An 11,483-nucleotide genomic window follows, 5' to 3' on the forward strand; every position below is an offset into this window, starting at 1 on the left:
TTTTTTTTGTAGGGTGGATCATTTTTGTTGATAGTTGGAGGGACATCATTTTAGCCCCATCTCCCTGAGACAGCACTGGGGGACGAAGGCGTTACTGCTGCAATCTTGGTTAGTATAGGGGTTCTGCTGTGCATTGCCTCTGCTTGTTCTCTCGCTCTTTGACACTGAGGATCGCTTGAGTATCACTATTGATGATATTGCGCTCCCATTGAACCGTATCTGATCTTCATTTGAGGGTGGGAAAGTTCCTTCAGTTCATGGTTCCACTCACTAAGTTTGCTGAAAGGTATGGTGGAGGCAGCTTCTTTAGCTTGTTTTAGAAGGAAAGAGCGCCCGTCAGAAACAAAAATTGATTGAGGAGTTTGGTTATGTATTGCATAGCATGGAGATTGAGGAGCAATTCGAACAGAAGATCAGACTATGCTTTGGTGTTTTCAAATCAATCCCTTGCTTGAGATTCATTGTTCGACTAAAACTTCTGGGTAGCCTCTGTAGGTACACTTGCTTGTATCCATCGATTGCATTGAATAATTGGGATTCTTTTTGTTAATTGCATATGGCATGACTCATGAGGTGGTCTCAATATCTCTCCATGAGCTGGTTTGTGACTAGTTGCTTGACTTCGTTCTACTCATGACTTGATTCCAAGAACCATAATATTTTGCAATAGTATGTAGTTCTAACAGTGACTTGTAGACGTGAATTCTAGGATTGTATAAATGAATGTTTAGAGTATGAAAATGCCTTTTGCTTAATATTTAGCATATGAGCATAGATCTTTGCTTGCCTAATTCACTGCATAGACACTCTATTTAAGAGCAATTTTGTAATTTTGTTGCGGGTGGCAATTGAAGACAAAACACAGCAAGTGTAGGGTAATATTTATGGAAAACTGCTTAAAAAGGTTATGAGATTGAGTTAAAACTCTTAAATTCTGGAGTTTGGACATGGATTTGGTAAAGTTTTCTGATGATAAATATGTATGTGTTCACCACCGCAGTAAACATAGTAAAAAGCCTTGGTTCAAGGAATGGTTTAAATGTCAATTTTGGGTTTGAGTTGATATGGTATGCTTTTGAAAAATACTGTGTCTAAAGGATTGAATTTGTGGATCTCATATTTGTTACTTGAAGTTGTGACTTCTCCAGGGTAGAGGACATAATTAAGTCATTGAAATTAAAATGGCAAATGGCATGCATGAACTGGACTATTGGTAAGTGTACTAGCATGACTGCAAGGATAAGACTCTAGTATAATATAGAATTTGTGTATGTTTGGTGCAGTAGTAAAATTTTGGGTATAATACTAATTATTATGGTTTGATAAGACTTGCAATAATGATTTTGGTTTGGTATCAGGCCTTGTTTGGTATAGAGTTGAGTGTTGTGATCAATGTTAAGGTTTAGGTTCTGGAGTAGAATGGTTATTGCAGTGGAAGTTTTGGCTGTGGTAGAAAGCTTTCTATCGTGCTAATGAAAATCTTAGACATGACTGGGAGCTACTAGGAGAAAGAATAATCAAGAATACAGATCATAGTATTAAGACTAGCATTGGTTCTTTGGCTTGGGGAAAGACTTGGAATACAAATGTCATCTTGACATTAGGATCACTTAGCCATGGTGGAAAATATTGACCATGGCATATCCATGAGTCTGGCTAATACAATAGCCGGAGAGTGATATCAGCTTGTTGATATTATGTCTACCACACAAAAGAGGGGCATTAATTCTGTGGTGTTGGTTTGAAAGAGATATGGAACTACAATATACGATGATCACATGAATATATTGGGGACTAAAACTTCACAGTAACCCTGAACAAGATCGCCATTAGTTAGCCCCCAAGTGTCATAGCATATTATTTTGAGATACTGATTGTTTTCGACTGTGATGGTGATCAATACTGTCTTTTGCTTAGAGTTGGCTTGATCAAGTATTGGTTGCTTGCTTTAATGGTTTTGGCTTGATTGAGTGTTGCTTGCTGCTTGATTGAGTATTTTTCGCATACCCTCATGGTTTTGGTTTGACTGAGTATTGTCTGCATGCTTTAATCGTTTCCTCAGAAATGAGTTTAGTATGTGGAATGAGCATAGTCTAGCCAGTAAGCTTTGGGAAAGAGCATGAATGATTTGACTAGTTCTTTATCATTTGCAGTTTTTTTTTCTTCTATCAAGTATATTGCTGCATCAGTACGAGAAGCTTTCCCTCATGAACTCCTTTTCTTTTGTTTCATATCTTGAAGAGTAACGTAGTGATGAGGAGGAGTTTCATTTTGCTTGATTAGAGATACAACATAATTTAGCATGAAGCATATATGATTGGCTTTTTGGATCCATAGTATGCATCTGCTTGGTAGTAAAATATGTGGATAATGAAACGCTTTCATCAGAGTGCTGGTATTTTGCTACAATACTAGTGGAATGGAAATATATGGTTTGAAAATGAATTGCGGTGTAGAGTGAATATAGGATAACAAAACTATATATAGCAGTTTGATTTTGAGTTTTGAGATAAGCTTAAAACATGGATTTGTCCTGACATAAAGTAATTTGGCTATGGCAGGTGAGGCTTTGGCATATTGAAGCTTTTGGCTGGAAAAGAAGGAATGGATTTTAGCATGTGAAATTTGGTTGGAGATCTTCTGAATCCAAGAACATCACTAAAGAGATGGAGGAGTAAAAATCAAGGATCTAAACCAACCTTCAGTAGAGTTGCTTACACTCTGAGATCTAAAAACTCAAGGATGTAAATCATAAATTAGGAACTTCTTATCCAACACATCCATTACACTTACAGGGATAGATAAAATCAGTGACAAAATTCATTGGCTTGAGAAAGGCTTGTAATAAGAATTTTGGTTTGACATCAAACATGTCTCTCCTTGGTTATTGTAGTGAAAACTTGTACTATGCAGTAAAGTTGGTTTAGTAAAGGCTTGAAATGGTTGGTTTGATTTGACATCAAGCTTAATTTACTTTGAGCTTGAATAGTTTGACTACTGCAAGTAAGATTTTGGTAACTGCAGTGAAAGCTTTGACTCTGATGGTTAATATTTTGGTCTGAGTTTTGATATCAGGCTTATTTAGGTACAAAAAGAGGAGGTGTTGGCTACAACAATGAGAGTTTTAGCTGCGGCATAATCTGCTTTTGGTTTGAGGAGGCTTGTAATAAGGAACTTGCAAACTATAGTGGAAATTTTTGCGATAGCTTGATTTTGGTAATGGGAATGAAATATTGGACTGTAGATGTGAATACTTCCTTTTGGGAGTGCTAGAATGTAGTAAAGCATGAATGAATTAAGTCTTCATTTTGGCATAAAGATAAAATGATTGTTGTGGTGATAAATAACTGAACATCCATATGGATTTTTTCAGAAAAGGCATGTATCTATAGACCACAAGCATGTTTGCTTATCTATATATACTGAGTATAACATATTAACAAGAGGCCTTGTTAAGCATAAACATGATCAAAGTTGTTAAGCATAAACATGTATCTTCAGATCGCCTTGATTTTGAAAATGAAAGAAAACTTGCTGCAGTGCCTGGTCACCAATGTAAATTCCTGTTTCCAGCTTTCAAAGTTGAATTCTCAAGTCTTCAACTGAATATGTACTCGTACAGAGAATAACATATTAATAGGGGAGCCTCTGCTAATTGCATCCAAGAACAGCTGTGAATAACAAAAGTATACTTGAATTGAAGAACTGCTTGATGAATCATTTTTCTGAATCACAGCCTAGTCCCCAGCGGAGTCGCCAAAATGTGAGGGTCCTTTTTGAATTAAGCGTTGACTAGGCCAAAATCAACCCAATAATTCGATTAATGGGAGGACTTTGTGTGTGATTCAGATAATGAATAGGGCTTGACAGCGTGAAGCATGGTGTGGGAGCTAGAAACACATTGCGGTGAGAGAATTTGGGGGTTTTTTGGATTTGGGTTTCTGGGAACTTGGTTTGGATGAGAGTTTGGAAAAGATATTGAGAACTGAGTTTATTCTTGAAGGCTTGATTGTTTATGGAAATTGTTGGATCGTGCTAGATGTTGCCTCCCCCTATCCTAATCTCAAATCTCCATTTTTATAGGCTTGGTTGGAGGGTGTTGTGGTGACTCAAAGCATTTGATTTTCTGGGTAAAACCTTTCCTCCTCAATCCATACTCAATTTCTGCCCCAAAATCAGGAAAGAAGGTGCTTGCTTGTGAGATAAGGGTTTGGGAGAAAGCGAAGGCTGCAATAGCAATTGTCGACATAGACTGTAGTAGAAGTCACCGCAGTGACAGAAAACAGGGAACGAGGTGGACGAGGTATATTAGAAGTTGAAATTCTAAAGAGGGAACAATTCCCTTAACCAGTCATGAGGTTTCTCTATCAATGATTAACATAGAGAATAAGTCATACTTAGGGATTTTGGCTAGCTCTTTAAGTATTAGATTGCTGCGTGGAGGAATGTAAGATATTAGGTTGCTGCGAGGAAAAGAGATGAGACAGGGACGAAAAAGAATAAGAAATAGGAAGCTGGGCTTTTCTTATATGGGCTTTGGGTTTCAAAGGAGAGGCTGTCCAACTCTCATAATCACCATTTCGTTCTTGATTTAAGTCATCGGGCTTGAATTTAGGGCCCAAGACCGAAATCACCAACGACACTAAATCAATAAACGAGCATTATGTGTTTTTGTAACCTTCCACACCACACCCACTTCTGCAAGCCCTAGAAATGCGTGGATGTGGCTTGGGTCCACATCTAGGGTGTGTTTGCTTGGCGGGTTAAAGTCGAGAGATGGGTATAAAATTCTATAGTTTTACAAAATTTTATACAAATTGCGTGTTTATGCTAAAATATGTCGCGACGACATATTTATTTGTCGTGTGATTTTTCGGGTACCAACAGAATCATACTTGTCTGAAACATGCTGAGCTCCACCCCATCACCATTGTTACAACCAAGTCCTACTTGTTTATATGTGGATTATATGTTTGAATTAACTCTCGAATATCTAAATATTGATTTTTGGTTGAGTGCTAATCTTGATGTTATGAAAGTAAGAGATTTTTGAGACACAATGTTGAAGGGCAAGAGTCATTGTATGTCGTAAAGTTTTTGTATTTTGTTTCTTTAAGTTTTCGTTGAGTCTGACTCTCCGTTTTTAGTCTCTTTGTTTTGATTTTGCTAAGTGACTAGCAAAAGCTAAGTGTGGGGGAATTTGATAAGAGCATTTTTATGCAACATTTTAATAACTATTTCCTCATATTTTTCTTAGTTATTTCCTTTACTTAATCATTTTAAATTTAGTTTCTATTTTTTAGGTACATTGGAATAAACGACAAGAAAATGAGCTGAAATGAAGAAATTGAGTTTTCATGGTCCGATTAGGAATCCCAGTCAACGCAGGAATCCTGATGAGGCTAGGAAACCTGAAGGCATTAGGAAACCACATGGCTTGAAGATGACGTGGGAGATATTATGGGAGATTAAATCAGATTTTTGCATGGGAAATGATGGAGATAATGTGAAAATCAAGGAGATTACGTTGAGAAAATCTTGGGAGAGTTTCATGGGATTGTGTAACAAGAAAAGACTCAAAACAAGTCCAGATTCGTTCCTTAATTCCCTCTAGATATGTTGGCTGAAATTAGAGAATAAAATCTGCAATTTTAATGTGAAAATCAAGAGAAAATCGAGAGAGGATCAAGGATAATGATGTCATGGAGAGATTTAAGGGAGAAAGGTCCAAAATGCATCCAGATACATTGTCTAGGTTCATGACAAGATATTTGGCCAAAAATTAAGAGAAAAATCAGATAAAATCTTGGGAAAATCAGCAATAATATATTTGGAATGATTATGAAATTATTTTGGAGTTTTTTAATTGGTTGAGTGACATGGTAGAGCTGATGTGGCATTAATTCATTGGTTGGAGCTCTGTGGTGCAACCAGAAAATTCTTTGGAAATTAAATTCATGAAGCCTTGCCTTCCCCTATATATACCCTCCTCTCTAGACGTTTTAGACACACCAACCACCATCACACCATACGACAACATCACACCACAACACACCTCTCTCCCTCAGAAAATAAACATTAGAAAATTCTCTCCATTATCTAGTCTTCAGATGCTCTGCGTCTCAACCAAGGAGGAGAAGAAGTCATGCAATACATCAAGATCCTATCCGCCATCCACTCTTGTGTCATCCCTAGAAGATTGCTTGCTTTCAAGGATCTTCGAGTTCTTCGTCTCAAGGCCATGTCATCCATATTTCACGGTGTATTTCATACTTTCTTTTGTTTTCCTTTGTTTGATTCGTAGAGTTATGAATTCTATTTAACATGACGTTAAGGGCAAAGTTTAAAGCCCATTTATATGTTTTGAAATAAAGTTGTGATTTTTATACGTTGATTCATATGTTGCTTATGTGAGATTGCTTGATTGATTTTGGATTACAGAAAACTTTTATATGTGTGTGTTATTTGGTGGCCAACTTAGGATATATGCATGTAATTGGAGCTAATTTAAGTAGTGAAGGCTTTGGACAAAAGTCGAAATCAATTAAGGAGGATTGCAAATAGGTGAACTTATTCATAACTAAGTTGTGCACTTTGGTTGACATCTTTTCTTTGTTCTTAATGCGTTGAATGTGTTCTTGATTAGCTAGCTTTCTTTGTTTTATTTTTGTACATAATACTTTTTACTTTTTTTAATTAATTATTTGTTTTTGCAATTACAAGTGTACCCTCAATCCTCGGCTAGAACGATCCATACTTATTCTATACTGACAACTACATTTTGCAGGGTTAAATTATGCGCTTACTTTGAGCGATATTAGTCGCCAATGATGCCCATAGGCAAGGCCGGCCCTGACAACATTGTAGCCCAGAAGACTAGGACAAATCTAAATTTGGATCGATTCCTCGTCCACCCATGATCTGAGACTGCAATCTCATTCCTCGATGCAAGAGCATCAGATCTTGACAGTAGTCGTCTCTACCTGCCCAGCCAACCTGCCACCAGCTCTCACCAAGCAATAAATAATATCAACCACCAGCTTCATTGTCCTTTGACATGTAGATCTCTAACCCACCACACAAACCAGATTGAAAACTATCTAGTTGGAGACCCTAAGCCGTCCAACAACCAACCTAATTATGATCCCATTCATGCCTATCAACCCTGCCGCTCCCCTCGTATGTTAGACTGGTCCGTTTGACGATGGCAGCCCAAAGGCGTGTAGCTAAATGACGCATGAGAATTTTTTTTTTTTTTACTCTTTCTCTTGGAAAAATGATTGTTTGTTCTAAAAAAAAGAAATAGTTACAAAGACCAATGAAGTACATATCATTCAAGGATAAACGATGTTTTGCTTTGCTAGGATTTTTCCCTAACTGGAAAAGTGATTGATCATCGTTATAAAGAGTGGTGGTTTGCTAGAACTTTATCTCTAGTACTGTCTCCTCATGAAAATCTATGTAGATTTTTGTCTATCCTCTCTTCTTCTCATCTATTCGACCATCATGGATCTCAACTCAAGTTTCGATGAGGCGGCGATCTGTGGTGATGAGACTTGGTTATAAGCTATTGGAGATGGATTAGTGATGGTGATTCTAGATAAGGCCATGGCGGAGATGTAATCCTATCGAGATAGTGCTAGAGGTTTCGAAGGTCTTCCCTACTAGAGTTATCATTTGATTGCTCTCTTTCTACCTTGTTGCATCAAGCTTTCGATATAAAAGTGGGTTGTATCGATGCTAGGAGTTTGATTGGGTTAGAGTGGTATCTCATTCCTAATTCTGCCATTGATGGCGTTGGTGGTTGTGCTCTTCTCGAGGGACTTCAGTTTTCTGCTAGACTAAGGTCATCTTGGATTGTCTGCAGTAGTGGCGGCAATATTAGCGGTATTTGTCGTGTCGCAAGATATAAACTCAAACTCAACCCATTTAATAATCGTGTCAAAAATTTAAACCTAAACTCAACCTATTTATTAAACGGGTTACCCGTTTCCAACCCATTTAAACCATTTAATAAATATGTCGTATTGTGGTAGACAAAATGACTCATTTAAAGGTTAACAATGCGGCCCATTTAACTAAAAAAATTCATAAATTGATTAAATTCACTAAAAACTCCACAAGACGAAGAATCTAAATAATTATATATAATTCATAAATAATTAAATCCAATAATTATAAATCAAAATATTTTAAATTGTCTAATCCTATGATCAATTACTCCCAACGTCCAAAATTTCAAGAAGAAGTATAGCATAATCGGGTTATACGGGTTCACTTCGTGTTGGCGGATTGACCCGTGGCCGACCTTTTTATTAAATAGGTCGTGGCGGGTCGACCCACGACCGACCCTCTTTATTTCTTGCAGATTTCGAGTCGTGTCAGAATTGACAGTCCTATCTCTAGCTCCTCTTTTTTGAGTTGGACTAGGAAGTTTGGGTTGTTTTTGAGCCTGCAATTATCATGTGATTTTTGAATTAAAACAAAGGATCCAGATCGTCTCTTCGACTTCAGTATACACACACACGCACACACATGACCCTTCTAGTGAGGGATCCTTTTTTTTTGGTCTTTTATAGGGATAGGGCATTATACCAACTTTTCGATCATATTTTGGCATCTTAACCGTTCCGTTTTTAGGTCATAATGTGTAGATCACTTCTGAAAATTTTCAGCCCAATTGATTATCGTTAAGGCATTCAAAACAACGATTTAAGATTATAAGTATGAACAGTTCAGGTTTGACAGATTAGGTTCGTCCATTGATTTAATATAGTTTGATATCTTAACGATCATCAATTTGGCTTAAAATTTTCAGAAATGATCTACACATTAGGACCTAAAAACTAAACGGTTGAGATGTCGAAATGTGATAAAAAAGTTGGTCTAATGCCCTATCCCTAGAAAAACAAAAAAAAGGTATCCCTTCGTGGAAGGGCCCTATATATATATATATATATATATATATATATATATATATATATATTCCTTGGGATCAATACTAACAAAGTATTCTGGGGCTTATTGGTCTAAGGAGGTCATTGAGTCTTCTAACGGACTATCAATTTATTATCAGTATCTTATTAGTTTGTTGCTCGCTGACCAAAATTTCAGTAGGTGAGGTAGTATTACATTTTAGCGGTATCTTTTTGTGACAGCCCCACATAGATGAGTCATTGTTGTAATGTTGCCTTTATTAAATACAATGTTTGACATTCTTCCTAAAAAAACAAGAAGAAGAAGAGAGAAATAGATTCCATTTATAATTAAACCATTTTTGTTTGCAACATTAATTTAATGCAATTACATGATTAAATAATTTCTATTTATATCGATTTCTTTATATAGATGAGTATTGAATGTTGATTTAATTTTTCAACGGCTAGATAATAGAATTATACTGTTGAAATGCAAATAAGAGAAAAATTTAGGCACACATGCATGTCCGAACCAGAATGGACCTAGAAAGATAATACTATATCCTTTAGGGTTTAGACCAAAAAGTTTTATATATACTATGCAAGTGCAGAATGTCAACTCCCACCACTTTGTGACTAGCAGTTGGATGAGATTTTGTATTCGTGTGCTTACGAAAGGGGATTAGTTTGCATTTGCTGGGATATCCTTGTAGACCTTGGGCCGAATACTAATTGGGTGGGTTTGTTACTAACTCGTTAATGTAACAGAAGTGACTCGCTACCTCATCTTTGATATATAAAAAAAGTGATAATCTCGAGAAGGAAAAAAAAACACCACATCCTAAAGGTGGCAAACCGGCCGCTAAGCCCGAACACGACAACAGTCCGACATTGATAGCCCGAGCATGATTAAGGGTGGGCCGGGCCAGCACGACCTATTCTAGCGGGCCGGCCCGAGCATGACATATTGCTGGCCGACCTGTTATAAACATATTTTTCCTTTTTTTTTTTTTTTTTTTTTCCTATTTTAAAAATTTTAAAAATTTATAATAATGAGATTTGAACATTAGACCTCTCCATTCAAAAGTTCTTGACAATTCCACTAATGTTGACAAAATTGTGAATAAAACATTATATCCTTGTTTTAACATGAGTATTTTTTTCCTAAATATTAAATATATGTTTATTAAAGAAGATTAATCGAGTTCCTTGCTTTGTCAAATGGTGGCTACAGCCTAGTGACAAGATGAAGTTAAGTGTCGTTGGATTTATCCTCCGGAGGCAACATAGTAGGAAAGCTGTGCATTTGGTAATTAAGCTACATTGTAATCGAGTTACATATCGAGTTATCTTTCCATTATATTAAAGCAAATAAGGTAGACAGTAGAGCACTCTTAGCTAGATGGTGCCTAGTTGAATACATATATTTGGTAAAGACTTTTGATATTATTTCAGGACGTTCTTTAGATGCTTATTGTAATTAGGGGTTTAGGCTCAATGTCCCCCCCTTATAGTCAACAATTTCATTAATCAAAACTTGAGGGCAGCCGCACCAGCCATTTATTAAAAAATTAATAATAATAATAATCTCACAATATAATTATTGTAGAATTTAGAAAAAAAAATTATAATAAATCTTTTGATTTTTGAGTTTTCTTTCTTTATTTCTTATAGTAGAATATAAAAATTATTATTATTTTTTAATCGAAGTGGTCAACCCGATATTATAATTTTGTAAGCAGTATCAAATGATACACCTTTATGGGGTCGACAGAAAGAGCCGTATTTTAAAACACACTGACATCCTATTCTACATACAAATAGAATCTCACATACCTAGAGTACACCCACATTTTAGGAAATCCACGTACTATTATTCTGACAAAAACCTAAGTACTCAGAAGAAATAAAATAAAGGAACCAACCGAGTACTTGTTCTTGCAACCCAATAAAAGCCTAGAAATACTTAATCATATTCCCCTTAAACAAAAGTGGAATAATGACCAAATAAAAATTAAAGAATAAGAAGCCCAACAGCCACATATGAGGCCAATAAGCCTAAGTTGGAGAAACCTTAGCAGACTCCACCACGGCTACCTCTTAGCCGTCATCAAAAACCTTGCTGCCACCGCTGTAACAGACGCCACCGGAAGCAACAATACCATCAGCCCGTCCCAGTGCTTGCATCGCTGGCCAGATTCCAAGCACGCTCAGCACTGCCATTGCCTCGCCGCCACTTGCCTTGACAGCAAGAGAAATAGATCCCACCCAAGAAAGACCGTCGCCATCAATCCAACCACCATCACAGACCCACATGCCTTCGTCGCCATCAAAGGCGATGCGAAGTATCACTAACATATATGCCGGAGCTAGACCTTGAAGCCAGAATGCTACCCCATCACCAAAGTCGTCGCCGCTTCCAAATCCTCCTCCAAACGCAGCCCCCAAGCCTGATGTCATCACAGCTTGCCACCCATCAACAAACATCCGATCCAAACTTGGATCGATCCCGCGGTCTCTGCCACTGCCCACGTAGCCCAAGAGAACAGCAAAAACTGAGAGACT

The sequence above is a fragment of the Rosa chinensis genome, chromosome 2, assembly GCF_002994745.2.
Source record: "Rosa chinensis cultivar Old Blush chromosome 2, RchiOBHm-V2, whole genome shotgun sequence".
NCBI classification, from domain to species: Eukaryota; Viridiplantae; Streptophyta; class Magnoliopsida; order Rosales; family Rosaceae; genus Rosa; species Rosa chinensis.